Source organism: Mobula birostris, chromosome 9 (assembly GCF_030028105.1).
Source record: "Mobula birostris isolate sMobBir1 chromosome 9, sMobBir1.hap1, whole genome shotgun sequence".
In the NCBI taxonomy this organism is placed as follows: Eukaryota; Metazoa; Chordata; class Chondrichthyes; order Myliobatiformes; family Myliobatidae; genus Mobula; species Mobula birostris.
Window position 1 is genome coordinate 115,592,673 of NC_092378.1, and position 18,057 is coordinate 115,610,729.

Below are 18,057 nucleotides of genomic sequence, written 5' to 3' on the forward strand. Positions count from 1 at the left end.
CATAATTACAGGTATAAGAAATGTACTTGCCTCCTTCCATACTTACTGGTCATATATCACTACTTTTCCTAAAAAAGTGCCTAAAATCCTGAAAAGACAAGGTAAAATAGTTCTCTTACCTAAAGGAGAGGTCATAAATGATCCATCAAAATATCATTCTATAACTTGTTTACAAACTATATATAAAATCAGAATCAGAATCAGGTTTACTATTACCAGCATGTGTCATGAAATTTGTTAACTTAGCGGCAGCAGTTCAATGCAATATGTAATACTGAAGAAAAAAACAAAGTAAAATATTAATAATAATAATAAATAAATAAAGCAATCAATTACAGTATACGCATGTTGAATAGATTACAAATTGTGCAAAAACAGAAATAATGTATGTTAAGAGGGAGGTAATGTCCAAGGGTTCAATGTCCATTTAGGAATCGGATGGCAGAGGGGAAGAAGCTGTTCCTGAATCACTGAGTGTGTGCCTTTAGGCTTCTGTATTTCCTACCTGATGGTAACAGTGAGAAAAGGGCATGCCCTGGGTGCTGGAGGTCCTTAATAATCAACACTGCCTTTCTGAGACACCGCTCCCTGAAGATGTCCTGGGTACTTTGTAGGCTAGTACCCAAGATGGAGCCAACTAAATTTACAACCCTCTGCAGCTTCTTTCGGTCCAGTGCAGTAGCGCCCCCCCCCCCACACCCCCATACCAGACAGTGAGGCAGCCTGTCAGATGCTCTCCACAGTATATCTATAGAAGTTTTTGAGTGTATTTGTTGACATGTCAAATCTCTTGAAATTCCTAATGAAGTATAGCCGTTGTCTTGCCTTCTTTATAACTGCATTGATATGTTGGGACCAGGTTAGATCCTCAGAGATCGTGACACCCAGGAACTTGAAACTGCTCACTCTCTCCACTTCTGATCTTTCTATGAGGATTGGTATGTGTTCCTTCGTCTTACCCTTCCTGAAGTCCACAATCAGCTCTTTCACCTTACTGACGTTGAGTGCCAGGTTGTTGCTGCGGCACCACTCCACTAGTTGGCATATCTCACTCCTGTACACCCTCTTGTCGCCACCTGAGATTCCACCAACAATGGTTGTATCGTCAGCAAATTTATAGATGGTATTTGAGCTATGCCTAGCCATACTGTCATATATATATATATATATATATATATATATTTAGATAGATAGATAGATAGAGAGAGAGAGAGAGAAAGAGAAAGAAAGAAAAAGAGAAAAGCAGTGGGCTAAGCACACACCCCTGAGTTGCATCAGTGTTGATTGTCAGCAAGGAGGAGATGTTATCACCAATCCGCACAGATCGTGGTCTTCCAGTTAGGAAGTTGAGGATCCAATTGCAGAGGGAGGTGCAGAGGCCCAGGTTCTGCAACTTCTCAGTCAGGATTGTGGGAACAATGGTATTAAATGCTGAGATATAATTGATGAACAGTATCCTGATGTAGGTGTTTGTGTTGTCCAGGTGGTCTAAAGCCATGTGAAGAGCCATTAAGATTGTGTCTGCCGTTGATCTATTGTGGCAATAGGCAAATTGCAATGGGTCCAAATCCTTGCTGAAGCTGAGGTTCAGTCTAGTCATGACCAACCTCTCAAAGCATTTCACCACTGTGATGTGAGTGCTACCGGGCGATAGTCATTACGGCAGCTCACATTATTCAAAATTGTAACATCATGTATCTCACAACTAATCACCACTCACTTAGGTAACCACAATATACTTACAGCAGAGCAGAAAGGATGCCTTAAGGCTATGAAAGGATGTAAAGAACAACTGATAATAGATTCTGTAATTCTAAATCAAGCCCAGCCTTAAAGCAGAAATCTTTCATGTTGTTGTAATTGACGACCAAAAAGCTTTTGATTTTGTCCCATCCTCATGGTTAATAGAAGTTCTTAATACATGTAAACTACACCCAATACTTGTGAAATTCCTGCAACACCTGATGGAGCATTGGCGTACTATTAACAACCAAAAAAGAATAACCACCATTATCAAAATAAACCAAGGCATTTTCCAGGTGATTCTCTAAGCCCACTATGGTTTTGACCAGCTTTAAACCCGCTCTCTAATTTAGTGAACTGGACTAAAATAGGATATTAAATCAGAAACAACCAAATGAATGATACCTTGACACACCTACATGCTGGAGGGAGGGGAGCTGGGGGGGGGACTTTGGGGTTCTCACGTTTATCTGTCATTCATTCTTTCGAGCTCGTCTCTGTTTTCGTGGATGTTTGCAAAGAAAAAGCATTTCAAGATGTATATTGCATACATTTCTCTGACATTAAATTGTACCTTTAAACCTTCGAACCTTTTACACTTGGACAATTTGAAATCATTTGTTCCTTCATCAATAACGCTAAACTAATTAATTTAAATCGTACAATTAGCTTCTAAACATATAAATATGAATTTTGAATGAGATAAATGCAAAATATTAAACATAAAGAAAGGTGCAATAGGGCTAATAGAATACAATACAGAGCAGCAGAGTACAATACAACTGGTGGATGAATATAAAACATATAGGTATCTGGGATATCAACAAGGAAAGAAAATACATCATAGTGTGATGAAGGAAAAACTTTCGACAGAATTTACCTCAAGGCTTAAGAAAATCTGCCAAACGGAGCTCGACAGTAAAAAGAAAACAAAGGCAATAAACACTTTCACTATACCCATATTAATGTATTCTTTTGGCATAATACCTTGGTCCAAAACCGATTTGGAAAATTTACAAAAAAAGAACTGAGAAAGCAACTTTTAGAAAACACCGTGTACACTTGAACGCACTTAGATTAACACTACCTAGGACAGAAGGAGGAAGAGGAAGAACAGACATAAAATTTACACAACAGTCAGATGAAACTTCTAAGAATGTATTTTCATCAACAAAAACAGGACTCAGCACTCCATGCAAGCATACACAATTCTGATATGTACACACCACTAAACTAAATGAAAGCACAGCCCAAAAAATGAAGAAATTATAACTATAGAAGAAAAAGTTAGCCAATGGAAGAGCATGACCCTCCATGGAAGACATCCCCTTGGCCTGAGCAGACTAGATGTTGAAAAGGAAGCATCGAATGCCTGCCTCAGAAATGGAGAAGTTTTCCCAGAGGCAGAGGGATTCCTGGTGGCAATACAGGACCAAGTGTTTAACACAGAATGATCAAAACTACATAATAAAAGACCAACAAATTCAAGAGGATCAAATACAGAAAATGCCAAGAGAAACCCGAAACAGTTCAACACATCACAGGATCCTGCAGCAGTTTAACTCAATCTGATTACTTACAGAGCCAAAATAAGTGATAAACACCATTCACCAAAATCATGCTTTAAAATACAAATACTAAGCAATTACCATCAATACCAGAGGAAACAACACTCTGGAACATGGTTACACCACCATCAAGAATGCCTACCGTGCTACTCCACACCCTCACTTCAGGAAGTCTGATCACCTAGCTGTACTTCTACTCCCTGAGCACAGGCAGAGACTGAAGACTGCAGCACCAGTAGTGAGGACCAAGGTTTGGACAAGGGAGACACAGGAGCGCTTACTTCAGGGATTCATCTACAAATCTGGATGAGTATGCTGCAATTATTACCAACTTCATTAAAACCTGTGTGGATGAGTGTGTGCCTACAAAGACTTACTGTGGATTCCCAAACCAAAAGCCATGGAGGAACCAGAAGGTAGGTAGTCTGCTGAAGGCTAGATCTGTGATATTCAAGTCTGGCAATCCAGGCCTGTACCAGAAAACCAGGTATGATTTGTGGAGGATTATCTCAAGAGTGAAGAGACAATTCAAATGAGGTTGGAGGTGACATTGGACGTACGACAACTCTGGCAGGGTTTGCAAAGCATTACTTCCTACAAAACAAAACCCAATAGCATGAATGGCAGCGATGCTTCACTACCAGATGAACTCAACGCCTTCTATGCACGCTTTGAAAGGGCGAACACAACTACAGCTGTGAAGATCCCTGTGAGCTCTGTCTCAGAGGCCAATGTTAGGCTGTCTTTAAAGAGAGTGAACCCTCGGAAGACACAAGGTCCTGATGGAGTACCTGGCAAGGCTCTGAAAACCTGTGCCAGCCAGCTGGCAAGAGTATTCAAGGACATCTTCAACCTCTCACTGCCATGGGCGGGTTCCCACTTGCTTCAAAAAGGCAACAATTATACCAGTGCCTAAGAAGAATAATGTGAGCTGCCTTAGTGACTATCGCCCGGTAGCACTCACATCTACAGTGATGAAAATGCTTTGGGAAGTTGGTCATGACTAGACTGAGCTCCTGCCTTAGCAAGGACCTGGACCCACTGCAATTTGCCAATCGCCTTAACAGGTCAATGGCTGATGCAGTCTCAATGGACAATACAAACACCTATGTCAGGATGCTTTTCATCGACTATAGCTAAGCATGTAACTATCCTGATTGATAAGTTACAGAACCTGGGCCTCTGTACCTCCCTCTGCAATTGGATCCTCGACGACCTAACCGGGAAGACCACAATCTGTGCGAATTGGTGATAGTATCTTCACCTCACTGACAATCAACACTGATGCACCTCAGGGAGGTGTGCTTAGCCCACTGCTCTACTCTGTCTATACCCATGACTGTGTGGCTGGGCAAAGCTCAAATACCATCTATAAATTTGCTACCATTGTTGGTAGAATCTCAAATGGAGACGTTGGAGCCAAGAGGGCATACAGGAGTGAGATATGCCAACTAGTGGAGTGGTGTCACAGCAACAACCTGGCACTCAACGTCAGTAAGACGAAAGAGCTTATTATAGACTTCAGGAAGGGTAAGACGAAGGAACACATACCAATTCTCACAGAGGGATCAGAAGTGGAGAGAGAGAGCAGTTTTAAGTTCCTTGGTGTCAAGATCTCATAGGATCTAACCTGGTCCCAACATATCGATGGAGCTATAAAGAAAGCAAGACAGCATCTATACCTCATTAGGAGTTTGAAGTGATTTGGTAAGTCTACAAATACACTCAAAAACTTCTATCGATGTACTATGGAGAGCATTCTGACAGGCTGCATCACTGTCTGGTATGGAGGAAGGTGCTAATGCACAGGACCGAAAGAAGCTGCAGAGGATTGTAAATTTAGTCAGCTCCATCTTGGGTACTAGCCTACAAAGTACCCAGGACATCTTCAGGGGGCGGTGTCTCAGAAAGGCAGCGTCTATTATTAAGGACCCCCAGCACCCAGGTCATGCTCTTTTCTCACTGTTACCATCAGGTAGGAGGTACAGAGGCCTAAAAGCACACACTCAGTGATTCAGGAACATCTTCTTCCCCTCTGCCATCTGATTCCTAAATGGACTTTGAAGCTTTGGACACCACCTCACTTTTTTAAGCATATATTATTTCTGTTTTTTACATGATTTTTAATCTATTCAATATACATATACTGTAATTGATTTACTTATTTATATATTATTATTTTTTCTTCTATATTATGTATTGCATTGAACTGCTGCCAGGTTAACAAATTTCATGACACATGCCGGTGATAATAAACCTGACTTTGGTTCTGAAACTCATAAAAGACTTATATTTATACCTTACTATAAATAAAAGTTTAATCCAGTTTCAGAGTCAGAGTACTACAAATTATATTATGACTGATCCATTTTTACAGACAGGACCATAACCTTCCAGATATAATTTACAGGATAAAAAGCAAAAACAAAAAAGATCTAGTGCTTTCCTGGGGTATATGACCCATAAACAATTTTTGAGCTTCATGCTGGTTATAACTGATGTTTTGATAAGAAACTCTGTCATTTTTTTCAGGGATGATGCCTGGGCAAGTCTAGTCTGGCACTACAGATAGATAGATATATAAAGAGAGAGAAGGGGGGGGGAGGAAAGAAAGAAAGAGAGAGAGAGAGAGAGAGAGAGAGAGGAGAGAGAGAGAGAGAGAGGGAGAGCACGCGAGAGAGAGACTGAGACTCTCGTTGTTGTGCTTAATTGTTGAAGTTTGCTTTATCACGGTTCTAGAACATAGTCGCCACAGCTGAACAGCTCCTTCTTATCTCTAAAGATTAGCTGCACTCCTTTGGGAAATTTCTTGGAGGTGCAACATTGTGGCAGGAAAGATGGTGTAAAGTGCTGGGCAATGACACAACATTGTGTGAAACCATTCTTTACCGAGTCGATCCTCTGGTTGTTATTGTGAAGTAAATGTAAGATAGAGATCAGTTTTTTGGGGGCAATGTGTTGTCCATGTGAATCAATGGTATCAAAGGTGCATCAAGAACATTATAGTAGCTAATGCTCCCTGCAATATCCTTGGGTTGTTATTTGGTGCCTCCAGATGGATGGATGCAGGGAGTAGTTCTTCAACCATAAACAAGTAGAGATGAGGAGGACTTCCCCTGTAGTGGGCTGCAGAAGACCATTCTATTGTCAACACAGTCAGCCTTGTCTCCTTACCTGAGGATGGTCACAATCCCAGAATTTTTGAGGTTCCCACAAATAATCTCCTCTTCCCATTGAACGATGAGACTACAGATTTGTGAAGCTCTTCAGTTCTGAGTTTTGAAATCTTAGTGGGCATACTGATAGCTCTTGAAGCTTTGTTACTTTTCATTTGGTATATGGCCTTCTTGAACTTGTCAGTCAGGAGTCTACAAAATTGCTAAATTAATATTAATGGGGCAATGTCGCCATCTGCTGACAGACAAGGTACAAGGTATCGCACCAGATAATTTCACTTTAGCTTACAAAATTTCAGTGGCTGAAATGAGGCTTTGCAACTTTTTTTCTATACCATGATGGCAGTTCTAAATAATATTATTACACCTCACTGCTGACCCTGATAAATCAAAATTGTGTGAAACAATAGTAGTAAAGCTCCGTTTCAATTGGAAACTCGATACATTTCAGATGTCAATTGCTTCTGGATTGACAACTAAAATTTTCTTATGTAGGCTCTGGTCTACTTTTTTAGTATTTCTTTTCAAAACCCTGTCATGCTGCAAACCCACAAAATTAATCCATATGTCTGTAAATACTAACAACTCTTGCTAAGCAGAAGAAATTTCAGCCGCAGATAACGCAATATAGCATTTACTCAGAAGGGCATGATTGGGTCCTTTGTAAATATGCAGGCTTTCTTATCATACTGCCTCTTTCACGTTGCAAGTATTTATTCATTTTTAAAATGCATAGTTTCTATTTACAACATAGAATGGAATCATTTATAATACGGAGGGAAGGGGGGCATTCAGCCCATCATGTTCATGTCTGTTGGTCCAGAGTTCTGCAAATACACATCTAGGGCTCTTCAAATATATGTCCAAGTACCTTGTTAAATGTAATGAAATTTCCGCCTTTATTACTCTTCAAGTATATTCCATTCCAGCATAACCTCTTGCTCTTCTAGTTCATACCTCAGCCAAGAAACAGCACTGGGAATGCATATTAAATTGCCCAGTGTAGAAAGGAGAAAGCTTCAGCTGTTCATAAAAGGCACAAAACCTGCAATTGTTTTGAGCTGCTGCCCTTGATGATCTGTGGATATTCATTCCAATGTACTTTGTCCCTCCTGTTTACTTTACATTCCATCGCCTTGCTCCATCTCCTCACGTGTTTCTGGATTGAATTCCATTTGTAACTTCCTGTCCCGTTCCTATCTGCCTACACCATACAACTTCTTGTATCATCGGCAAACTTCCTATAACATTGAAGTCTGTGTCAATAAAAATAAGGTAGTAAATACTAAGCTCTGCAGAACCATACTACTAACAGTCTTATTTTCATAGAAACACACGTCAACAATTAATATTCTGCCATTAAGCTAACTCGGGATCTCATTTGGATCCCACCCGTTATCCCACACAATCTTTGATTAAAATCTTATCAAATCCCTTTATTGTTTATCACATAAAATGGCAGAAGTACGGGGTATTGCCATTTTTCAGGGAAACGTGAACGAATGTTTAAAGTAGATGAACTTGTGTGACAAAGGAGAGAAAGCAAACGACTTAGTGAATGTGTAGCGGACGATTCCTATGATGGGGGAGTCTAAGACCAGAGAACACATCCTCAGAATAGAGGGACATCCTTTTAGAATGGAGATGAGGAGGAATTTCTTTAGCCAGAGAGTGGTGAATCTGTGTAATTTGTTGCCTCAGATGGCTGTGGAGGCAAAGTCATTGGGTATGTTTAAGGCAGAGGCTGACAGATTCTTGATTGGTCAGGGCATGAAGAGATACGGGGAGAAGGCAGGAGATTGGGGCTGAGAGGGAAAATGGATCAGCCATGAAGAAGCGGAAAAGCAGACTCAATGAGCCAAATGGCCCAATTCTGCTCCTATATCTTATGGTCTTAAAGTATTCATAACAAGGTGGATAAATTAAAAGTGCAGATTGTTATTAATGAATATGATATAGTTGGGATCACAGAGACATGGCTCCAGGGTGACCAAGGATGGGAGCTCAACATTCAGGGATATTCAATATTCAGGAGGGATAGACATGAAAGAAAAGGAGGTGGGGTGGCATTGCTGGTTAGAGAGGAGATTAATGCAATAGAAAGGAAGGACATTAGCCTGGAGGATGTGGAATCGATATGGGTAGAGCTGCATAACGCTAAGGGGCAGAAAACGCTGGTGGGAGTTGTGTACAGGCCACCTAACAGTAGTAGTGAGGTTGGGGATGGTATTAAACAGGAAATTAGAAATGCGTGCAATAAAGGAACAACAGTTATAATGGGTGACTTTAATCTACATGTAGATTGGGTGAACCAAATTGGTAAGGGTGCTGAAGAAGAGGATTTCTTGGGATGTATGCGGGATGGTTTTTTGAACCAACATGTCGAGGAACCAACTAGAGAGCAGGCCATTCTAGACTGGGTATCGAGCAATGAGGAAGGGTTAATTAGCAATCTTGTCGTGAGAGGCCCCTTGGGTAAGAGTGACCATAATATGGTGGAATTCTTCATTAAGATGGAGAATGACATAGTTAACTCAGAAACAAAGGTTCTGAACTTAAAGAAGGGTAACTTTGAAGGTATGAGACGTGAATTAGCTAAGGTAGACTGGCAAATGGTACTTAAAAGGGTTGACGGTGGATATGCAATGGCAAGCATTTAAAGATCGCATGGATGAACTACAACAATTGTTCATTCCTGTTTGGCAAAAGAATAAATCAGGGAAGGTTAGTGCACCCATGGCTGACAAGGGAAATTAGGGATAGTATCAATTCCAAAGAAGAAACATACAAATTAGCCAGAAAAAGCGGCTCACCTGAGGACTGGGAGAAATTCAGAGTCCAGCAGAGGAGGACAAAGGGCTTAATTAGGAAAGGGAAAAAAGATTATGAGAGAAAACTGGCAGGGAACATAAAAACTGACTGTAAAAGCTTTTATAGATATGTGAAAAGAAAAAGATTGGTTAAGACAAATGTAGGTCCCTTACAGACAGAAACAGGTGAATTGATTACGGGGAACAAGGACATGACAGACCAATTGAATAACTACTTTAGTTCTGTCTTCACTAAGGAGGACATAAATAATCTTCCGGAAATAGTAGGGGACAGAGGGTCTAGTGAGATGAAGGAACTGAGGGAAATACATGTTAGTAGGGAAGTGGTGTTAGGTAAATTGAAGGGATTAAAGGCAGATAAATCTTCAGGGCTAGATGGTCTGCATCCCAGAGTGCTTAAGGAAGTAGCCAAACAAATAGTGGATGCATTAGTGATAATTTTTCAAAACTCTTTAGGTTTTGGACTAGTTCCTGAGGATTGGAGGGTGGCTAATGTAACCCCGCTTTTTAAAAAAGGAGGGAGAGGGAAACCGGGGAATTATAGACCGGTTAGCCTAACATCGATGGTGGGGAAAATCCTAGAGTCAGTTATCAAAGATGTGATAACAGCACATTTGGAAAGCGGTGAAATCATCAGACAAAGTCAGCATGGATTTGTGAAAGGAAAATCATGTCTGACGAATCTCAGAATTTTTTGAGGATGTAACTAGTAGAGTGGATAGGGGAGAACCAGTGGATGTGGTATATTTGGATTTTCAAAAGGCTTTTGACAAGGTCCCACACAGGAGATTAGTGTGCAAACTTAAAGCACACAGTATTGGGGGTATGGTATTGCTGTGGATAGAGAATTGGTTGACAGACAGGAAGCAAAGAGTGGGAATAAACGGGACCTTTTCAGAATGGCAGGCAGTGACTAGTGAGGTACCGCAAGGCTCAGTGCTGGGACCCCAGTTGTTTACAATATATGTTAATGACTTAGATACGGGAATTAAATGCAGCATCTCCAAGTTTGCAGATGACACGAAGCTGGGCGGCAGTGTTAGCTATGAGGAGGATGCTAAGAGGATGCAGGGTGACTTGGATAGGTTAGGTGAGTAGGCAAATTCATGGCAGATGCAATTTAATGTGGATAAATGGGAGGTTATCCACTTTGGTGGCAAAAACAGGAAAACAGATTATTATCTGAATGGTGGCCGATTAGGAAAAGGGGAGGTGCAACGAGACCTGGGTGTCATTACACACCAGTCATTGAAAGTGGGCATGCAGGTACAGCAGGCGGTGAAAAAGGCGAATGGTATGCTGGCATTCATAGCAAGAGGATTTGAGTACAGGAGCAGGGAGGTACTACTGCAGTTGTACAAGGCCTTGGTGAGTCCCCTAATCTGAAGAAAGACATTCTTGCCGTAGAGGGAGTACAAAGAAGGTTCACCAGATTGATTCCTGGGATGGCAGTACTTTCATATGATGAAAGACTGGATCGACTAGGCTTATACTCGTTGGAATTTAGAAGATTGAGGGGGGATCTTATTGAAATGTATAAAATCCTAAAGGGATTGGACAGGCTAGATGCAGGAAGATTGTTCCCGATGTTGGGGATGTCCAGAACGAGGGGTCACAGTTTAAGGATAAAGGGGAAGCCTTTTAGGACCGAGATGAGGAAAAACTTCTTCACACAGAGAGTGGTGAATCTGTGGAATTCTCTGCCACAGGAAACAGTTGAGGCCAGTTCATTGGCTACATTTAAGAGGGAGTTAGATATGGCCCTTGAGGCTAAAGGGATCAGAGGGAATGGAGAGAAGGCAGGTACAGGGTTCTGAGCTGGATGATCAGCCACAATCATACTGAATGGCGGTGCAGGCTCAAAGGGCTGAATGGCCTACTCCTACACTTATTTTCTATGTTTCTATATAAACAGCAATAGGATTGGCCTCAGACTTCTCCAGTCTGCAGACTGCAGGCACAATAGGCCAAAAGATGACCTTCTCTGCTGTAAATTCAATATCTCTGCAAATTGGCAAATGAAATGAACATAGCTGCTGCTCAAAACTTTCAACCTAAGTTCCGATGAAAGGCCCTGGGTGAGGGACCCATTCTCTGAATCTTCTGCTCAGCCTGAGAACTTGACTTCCAGAGAAGAACATTGTGAGCTTCTCCAGTGGAGGTTCACGAGAATGATTCCAGGAATGAAAAGGTTAACAAATGAGGAGTGGTCGACGGCTCTGGGCCTGCACTCGCTGAAGATTAGAAGAATGAGGGGGAAACTCATTGAAACCTATCAAATACTGAAAGGATTAGACAGAGTGGACGTGGAGAGGATGGTTCCGATTGTGGCTGAGTCTAGGACCAGAGGGCACAGCCTGGAAGTAGAGGGACAACCCTTTAGAACAGAGATGAGGAGGAATTTCTTTAGCCAGGGGGTGGTGAATCTGTGGAATTCTTTGCTACAATTGATATGGAAGCCAAGTCATTGGGTGTATCGTTCTTGATTGGCAAGGGTGTCAAACGTTACAAGGAGAGAGCAGAATGGGGTTGAGAGAGATGATAAATCAGCCATGATGGAGTGGGAGAACAAGCTCGACGGGCTGAATGGCTTAACTCTGTTCTCGTGTCTTATATGACTCCCTGGTATCGAGCACTACAAAAATTGAGGGCTTCCTCACCAACCCGGCCCGTCCTTTCTTTTCTTTTTAAATCTTTTTATTAATTATTATTCACAATCAACAACAGAGAAAAATACATCAAAATAATCAAGATAACATATCCATATGTAGAAAAAGAGTTAAACTATCAACCAGGCTCAACAGTATATCAATAATAATCAAAAAACAAAGTACTAAAGCTTTTTTTATCGAAAAAAGGAAAGAAAGAAAAAAAAAAGAACCCCTACTAACTAAAACAGAGAAAACCCCTAATTACTAAAAAAAAAAGGGAAAAAAAACCCATTTGGAGCACAATCCCGGAGCTATGCACCATACAAGCTTCCATTAAAAAAAGACATCAAATTGCCAACCAAATCCATATAACCAAGCATCAGAGAAGGACCATCTGTATTAACTCAAGTCAAATGGTAATAACAGGCAAAAGAACCCCACCTTTTCTCGAAGTCAAATTTAGGATCAAAAGTTCAACTTCTGATTTTTTCCAAACTAAGACATAACATCACCTGAGAGAACCATTGTATCAAAGTGGGAGCAGAGGCACCTTTCCATTTTAATAAAATAGCCCTTCTAGCCAATAATGTGACAAATGCAATTAAGTATTGGTCAGATATAGAAATACCGTGAATGTGTTGAGGAATTATACCAAACAAAACTGTCAATTTATTAGGTTGTAAATTGATTTTTAAAGCTTTAGAGATTGTAGAAAAATAGATTTCCAAAATTGTTTCAATACAGAACACGACCAAAACATATGTGTCAATGTAGCTATCTCAGTTTTGCATCTATCACACTAACTATTTACATTAGGAAATATTTTATACAATCTCTCCTTCGTCAAATAATAACGATGTACAATTTTAAATTGAATTAGAGAATGACTGGCACAAATCGAAGAAGAGTTAACCAGCTTCAAAATTCGCAACCAATCCTCTGTTATCAAGGTCATATTAAGCTCTCTTTCCCAATCTTGTTTAATCTTAAGTAAAGGATAATTATCTTGTTGTAATAGTAAATTATAAATTTTCCCAATAAAACCTGTCACTAAAGGGTTCATTTTTAAAATAATATCTAACAGGTCAGAATCTTGTATATATGGAAAATTACTTAAATATTCTTGTAAGAAATGTCTGACCTGAAGATATTGCAAAAAATGTGAATATGAGAGAGAGTATTTAGTTACTAATTTCTCAAAGGATATCAATCAACCTTTTTGAAACAAGTCCATAGAGGAAAAAATTCCTTTATTCCTCCAAAGAGAAAAGGTAGGATCACTAAGTGAAGGTTTAAATAAATAGTTTCAATAAATTAAACTAAAAAGGTTAAATTTTTTAAGATTAAAATATTTACAAAACAGGTACCAAATTCGTAATGATTGATTAATCATAGGATTTATATTTAGAATAGAAATTTTGGCTAATTGTACAGGTAAAGAAGCTCCTAATAACGAAGTTAAATGAAATTGTTTCACAATTTTCAATTCCAAATCAACCCAAGATGGTCGTTCCTTTTTATTTGTCCAATATAACCAGGAACACGCATAACGTATATTGACAGCCCAATAATACATTCTTAAATTAGGCAAAGTAAGACCTTCATCCTTTTTTAATTTTTGTAAATGACATTTTCCAATTCTTGGTCTTTTATTATTCCAAACAAAAGATGAAATAATAGTCAACCTGATCAAAAAACTTCTTAGTTAGAAAAATAGCAATGTTTTGAAATACATATAAAAATTTTGGTAAAATTATCATTTTAACTGCATGAATTTGACCTACTAAAGAAAGTGTAAGTGGATTCCATCTAGAAAAAAATTGCTTCATAAAATCCACTAAGGGAACTAAATTAGCTCTATAAAGGTCTCCATAATTTTTAGTGATGATAATACCTAAATATTTAAAAGAATCCGTAACTTTTAGGGGAATGTTATATATAGAAGCAGAATCATTTAAAGGAAATAATTCACTTTTATGCAGGTTTAATTTATATCCTGAAAACAATCCAAATTCATTTAATAATTTCAATAAGCTAGGAATAGATTCTTCGGGATTCAAAACATAAACCAAAAGATCATCCGCATAAAGGGAGATCTTATGAATAGCCCCATTTATAGAAATTCCTTGAATATTTTTAGCTTCACGAAGTGCAATAGCCAAGGGTTCCAACATCAAGTTAAATAACAGAGGACTTAACGGACATCCTTGTCTCGTACCCCGGGAAAGTTGAAAAAAAGGGGATCTACAGTTATTAGTGATAACAGTGGCAATAGGGCTTTTATATATCAATCTAATCCATTTATTAAAATTAGTACCAAAGCTAAATTTCTCTAAAACTTTAGATAGATATTTCCATTCAACTCTATCAAATGCATTTTCAGCATCTAGAGAAACAACACATTGGGGAGTCTTAGAGAGGGATGAGTATATAATATTGAACAATCTCTGAATATTAGAAAAAGAATAACGGCCTTTTATAAAACCCATTTGATCCTGAGAAATAATTTTAGCTAGTATATTCTCCATCTGATTAGCAATTATTTTTGAAAGAATTTTGGCATCCACATTTAATAATGAAATAGGTCTGTATGAAGCACAATCAGTAAGGTCTTTATCTTCCTTAAGAATTAAAGAAATAGAAGCTTCATAAAATGTGGAAGGTAACTCTCCTAACAGAAAAGAATCTTTAAGCATTTCCAACATATAAAGAGTAAGCAAATGTTCAAATTTTTTATAAAATCCTACAGTAAAACCACCCAATCCAGGAGCTTTACCAGATTGCATTGAAAGAATAGCTTTCTGAATTTCTCTTTCAGTAAAAGGAGCATCAAGAATTTGCTGATCTTCAACAGACATTCTAGGAAAATCAATCTTTTGTAAAAAGGCATACACATTAGAAAGGTCAGCTGGAAACTGAGATTTATAGAGTTCACTGTAATAGTCTTGAAAAATTTTATTAATATCTTCATAATTACAAGCTAAACTACCATTTCCCTTACGAATTTTTAAAATTCGTCTTTTAGCTCTAACTGCTTTAAGTTGAGAAGCTATGCTAACAGCTTGTTACTTTTATCTCCAAACATATAAAATTCACTTTTTAGTTTAAGCAAATTTCTTTCAAGAGGATAAGTTAATAGTAAATTATATTGTGATTAAATTCAACCCTTTGTTTAAATAAATCAACATTAGGAGAAACTGCATTAGGAGAAAGTATTATCCAGATCTTTAATTAGTTTGGAAATTCTATCTAACTCTATTTTTGTCTGTTTCTTGAGTTTAGCCAAATAAGATATTATCTGACCTCGCAAATATGCTTTGAGTGTATCCCATATAATCAATTTCGAAACATCTCCCGTATTATTAAAAAGAAAGAAATCTTTTATTTGAATCTCTATAAATTTAACAAAGTCCGAACTTTGTAATAAATTTTCTGGAATGCACCAAGGCAAGTTTACATTACTAACATCAGTTAACTCAAAAGTTAAGCTTAAAGGCGCATGGTCCGAGACTGCAATAGCATCATACTCACATTTCTGGACTTTGGACAAAAATCGGAAATCAGCTATAAAATAATCAATTCTCGAATATTTATTATGAACATGTGAATAAAAAGAATAATCTCTGTCATTAGGATGTAAATTTCTCCAGATTTCTATCAAACCATAATCAGTTAAAAAGGAATTAATGTGTTGCCGAATGACTCAGAAGCTGCTGATTGGTTGAACTCTTGTCAATCAAAGGGTTTAAACGACAGTTGAAGTCACCTCCCATCAGCAGCATATATTCATTTAAGTCTGGGAATAAACCAAATACATTTTTTTAAAAAAGATCATCTACATTAGGTCCATATAGATTAACCAGGACAGTTTTTCTATTACAAATTGTTCCTTTAATAATTAAAAATCTACCATTATTATCTGAAACAATGTCTTCTTGAATAAATATTAGATTTAATAAAAATAGATACTCCCTTTGTTTTATTTTGACAAGTAGCATGGTATTGAAGGCCTTTCCATGTTTTAAAAAATCTATTTTGATCGCCCGTTCTGATATGCGTTTTTTGAGCAAAAATTGTATCGGGCTGGAATCGATTAATAACTTTAAAAATCTTCCTTCGCTTAATAGGGTGATTCCAGCCACGTACATTCCAACTAATAACGTTTATCTGTTTAAGTACCATTGGATATTATTCTTAAACACGACAATACACGCATACCATCGCGGGCTAATCAAAGATGGCGGTGATGAATGTAACCAAATAGAAAACGCGCATGCTCCGGAACTCCATAATAGGAAAAAATACAAAAAGTGTGTGTGAAAAAAAATCCCACAATAAACCCCAAAATACAAAAATACCCCCAAACCTCCCACCATCCCCAAAGAAGAAAATCTGGCAAAAGAGAGAAAAAGCCGGGACTCATCCCCAAGAAAAAAGACATAAGAACAGAATTCCGCGTGCCGCTCAATTTAAATAATGATTAAAAGTTTTTTCTCCCAATTCCCCCCCTTTACAAAGAAAATACGTAACCTTAAGATAAGAAAGCCCAGCAAAGAAAAAAAATGTTTATACTTAATCATCGAAAATAAGCTAAAGGAATGCGAAGACAGTCTCCAAAGACGCCAAAACAATACTATTAGCCCAAACAGTTTAATCTCTAAAGAGAGAAAAGCAGCGCCATTATTCTTTAACTTACTACCTTATTTAACAAAATAATTAAAGCTAATTATCTATTACTAAATACTCCATAATATAAGAAAACAAATCTATATAAACTGCAAGCAAACTATCACTTAATTAATAAAGAAAAAGAAAAATAGAAACAGATAATCAAACCAGTTCACAATCTATCCACTGTATTAATTCACTCCGTATACTAAAGAGTCTTCAAAAAAAGTCATTCGTTAGTCAAACTAAGAAGACGACCTCTTCTTTAAGTAATCAATCGATCAAAAGATATATTCAGCATACCGAAATCTTCAAAACCTGTTTTCTTTCAGAAAATTATTCGGAGACTCTAATATCCTTCATACTTCAGCCGATTCCACAATAGAATTGACAAAATCCAATGCCGCTTGGGGATCCAAGAAGACACAAGGAGTAGAATCTTTCTTTTTCAATCTTTTTATTAGTTTCAACAACAAACACGATACAAAAAGTACATAATAATTGGGATTATGTTAATTGATAATAATTATTAAAGTTTACAGTCAGGTAGCACATAGTTAGAAACATCAGAAAATCACACAGATTAACAACAAAATATAAAAAGAGTATACATAAAATATAAAATATTGTAAAAAAAGAAAAAGAAAAAAAAAAATCCCCTAAAAAAAATCTACCCAAACTAAAGAAAACTATGGAAAAAAAAAGAAAAGGGCTATTATGATATCTCAGATAGAACCAATAGTGTCACCACTTCCATTCCTCTCACAAAATAGATTGGCAAGGGACAAATTACATCATGTAGAAGTATTGAATAAGTGGTCTCCAAGTCTCATCAAATTTAATAGATGGGTCAAAAATAACACTTCTAATTTTTTCTAGATTTAAACAAGATATAGTTTGAGAAAACCAATGAAATGTTGTAGAAGGATTAATCTCTTTCCAATTCAATAGTATAGATCTTCTAGCCATTAAAGTAACAAAAGCGATCATCCGACAAACTGAAGGGGTCAAATGATGTTTTTCAATCATTGGTAAACCAAAAATGGCAGTAAAAGGATGAGGTTGTAAATCAATGTTCAAATCAGTGAAATAATATCAAAAATATTATCCCAATATTTCTTCAATAAAGGGCAAGACCAAAACATATGAGTTAATGAAGCTATCTCCAAATGACATCTATCACATATAGGATTTATATGAGAGTAATAACGAGCTAATTTATCCTTAGACATATAAGCCCTATGTACAACTTTAAACCTAATCAACGCATGTCTGGCACAAATAGAGGAAGAATTAACTAATTGAAAATTTTTTTTGCCATTTCTCAGTAGGTAAGGTAAGCTTAAGTTCCCTTTCCCAGTCATTCTTAATTGTATTGGAAACATCTGGATTTATTTTCCTTATCATATTATAAATAATT

At 37.7% G+C, this 18,057-nt stretch overlaps 1 long non-coding RNA gene across 1 annotated transcript in view; it reads right to left on the reverse strand.

Annotated features, from left to right (window-relative positions):
- The window catches only part of LOC140202992 (uncharacterized), a 38,362-nt gene extending 21,353 nt beyond the window's left edge, over nucleotides 1-17,009 (reverse strand). Inside the window, exon 1 of the long non-coding RNA XR_011887253.1 lies at nucleotides 16,941-17,009. This is a non-coding gene — a long non-coding RNA (uncharacterized lncRNA). The remainder of the gene's footprint in view (nucleotides 1-16,940) is intronic.
- Nucleotides 17,010-18,057: the final 1,048 nt, after the last annotated feature.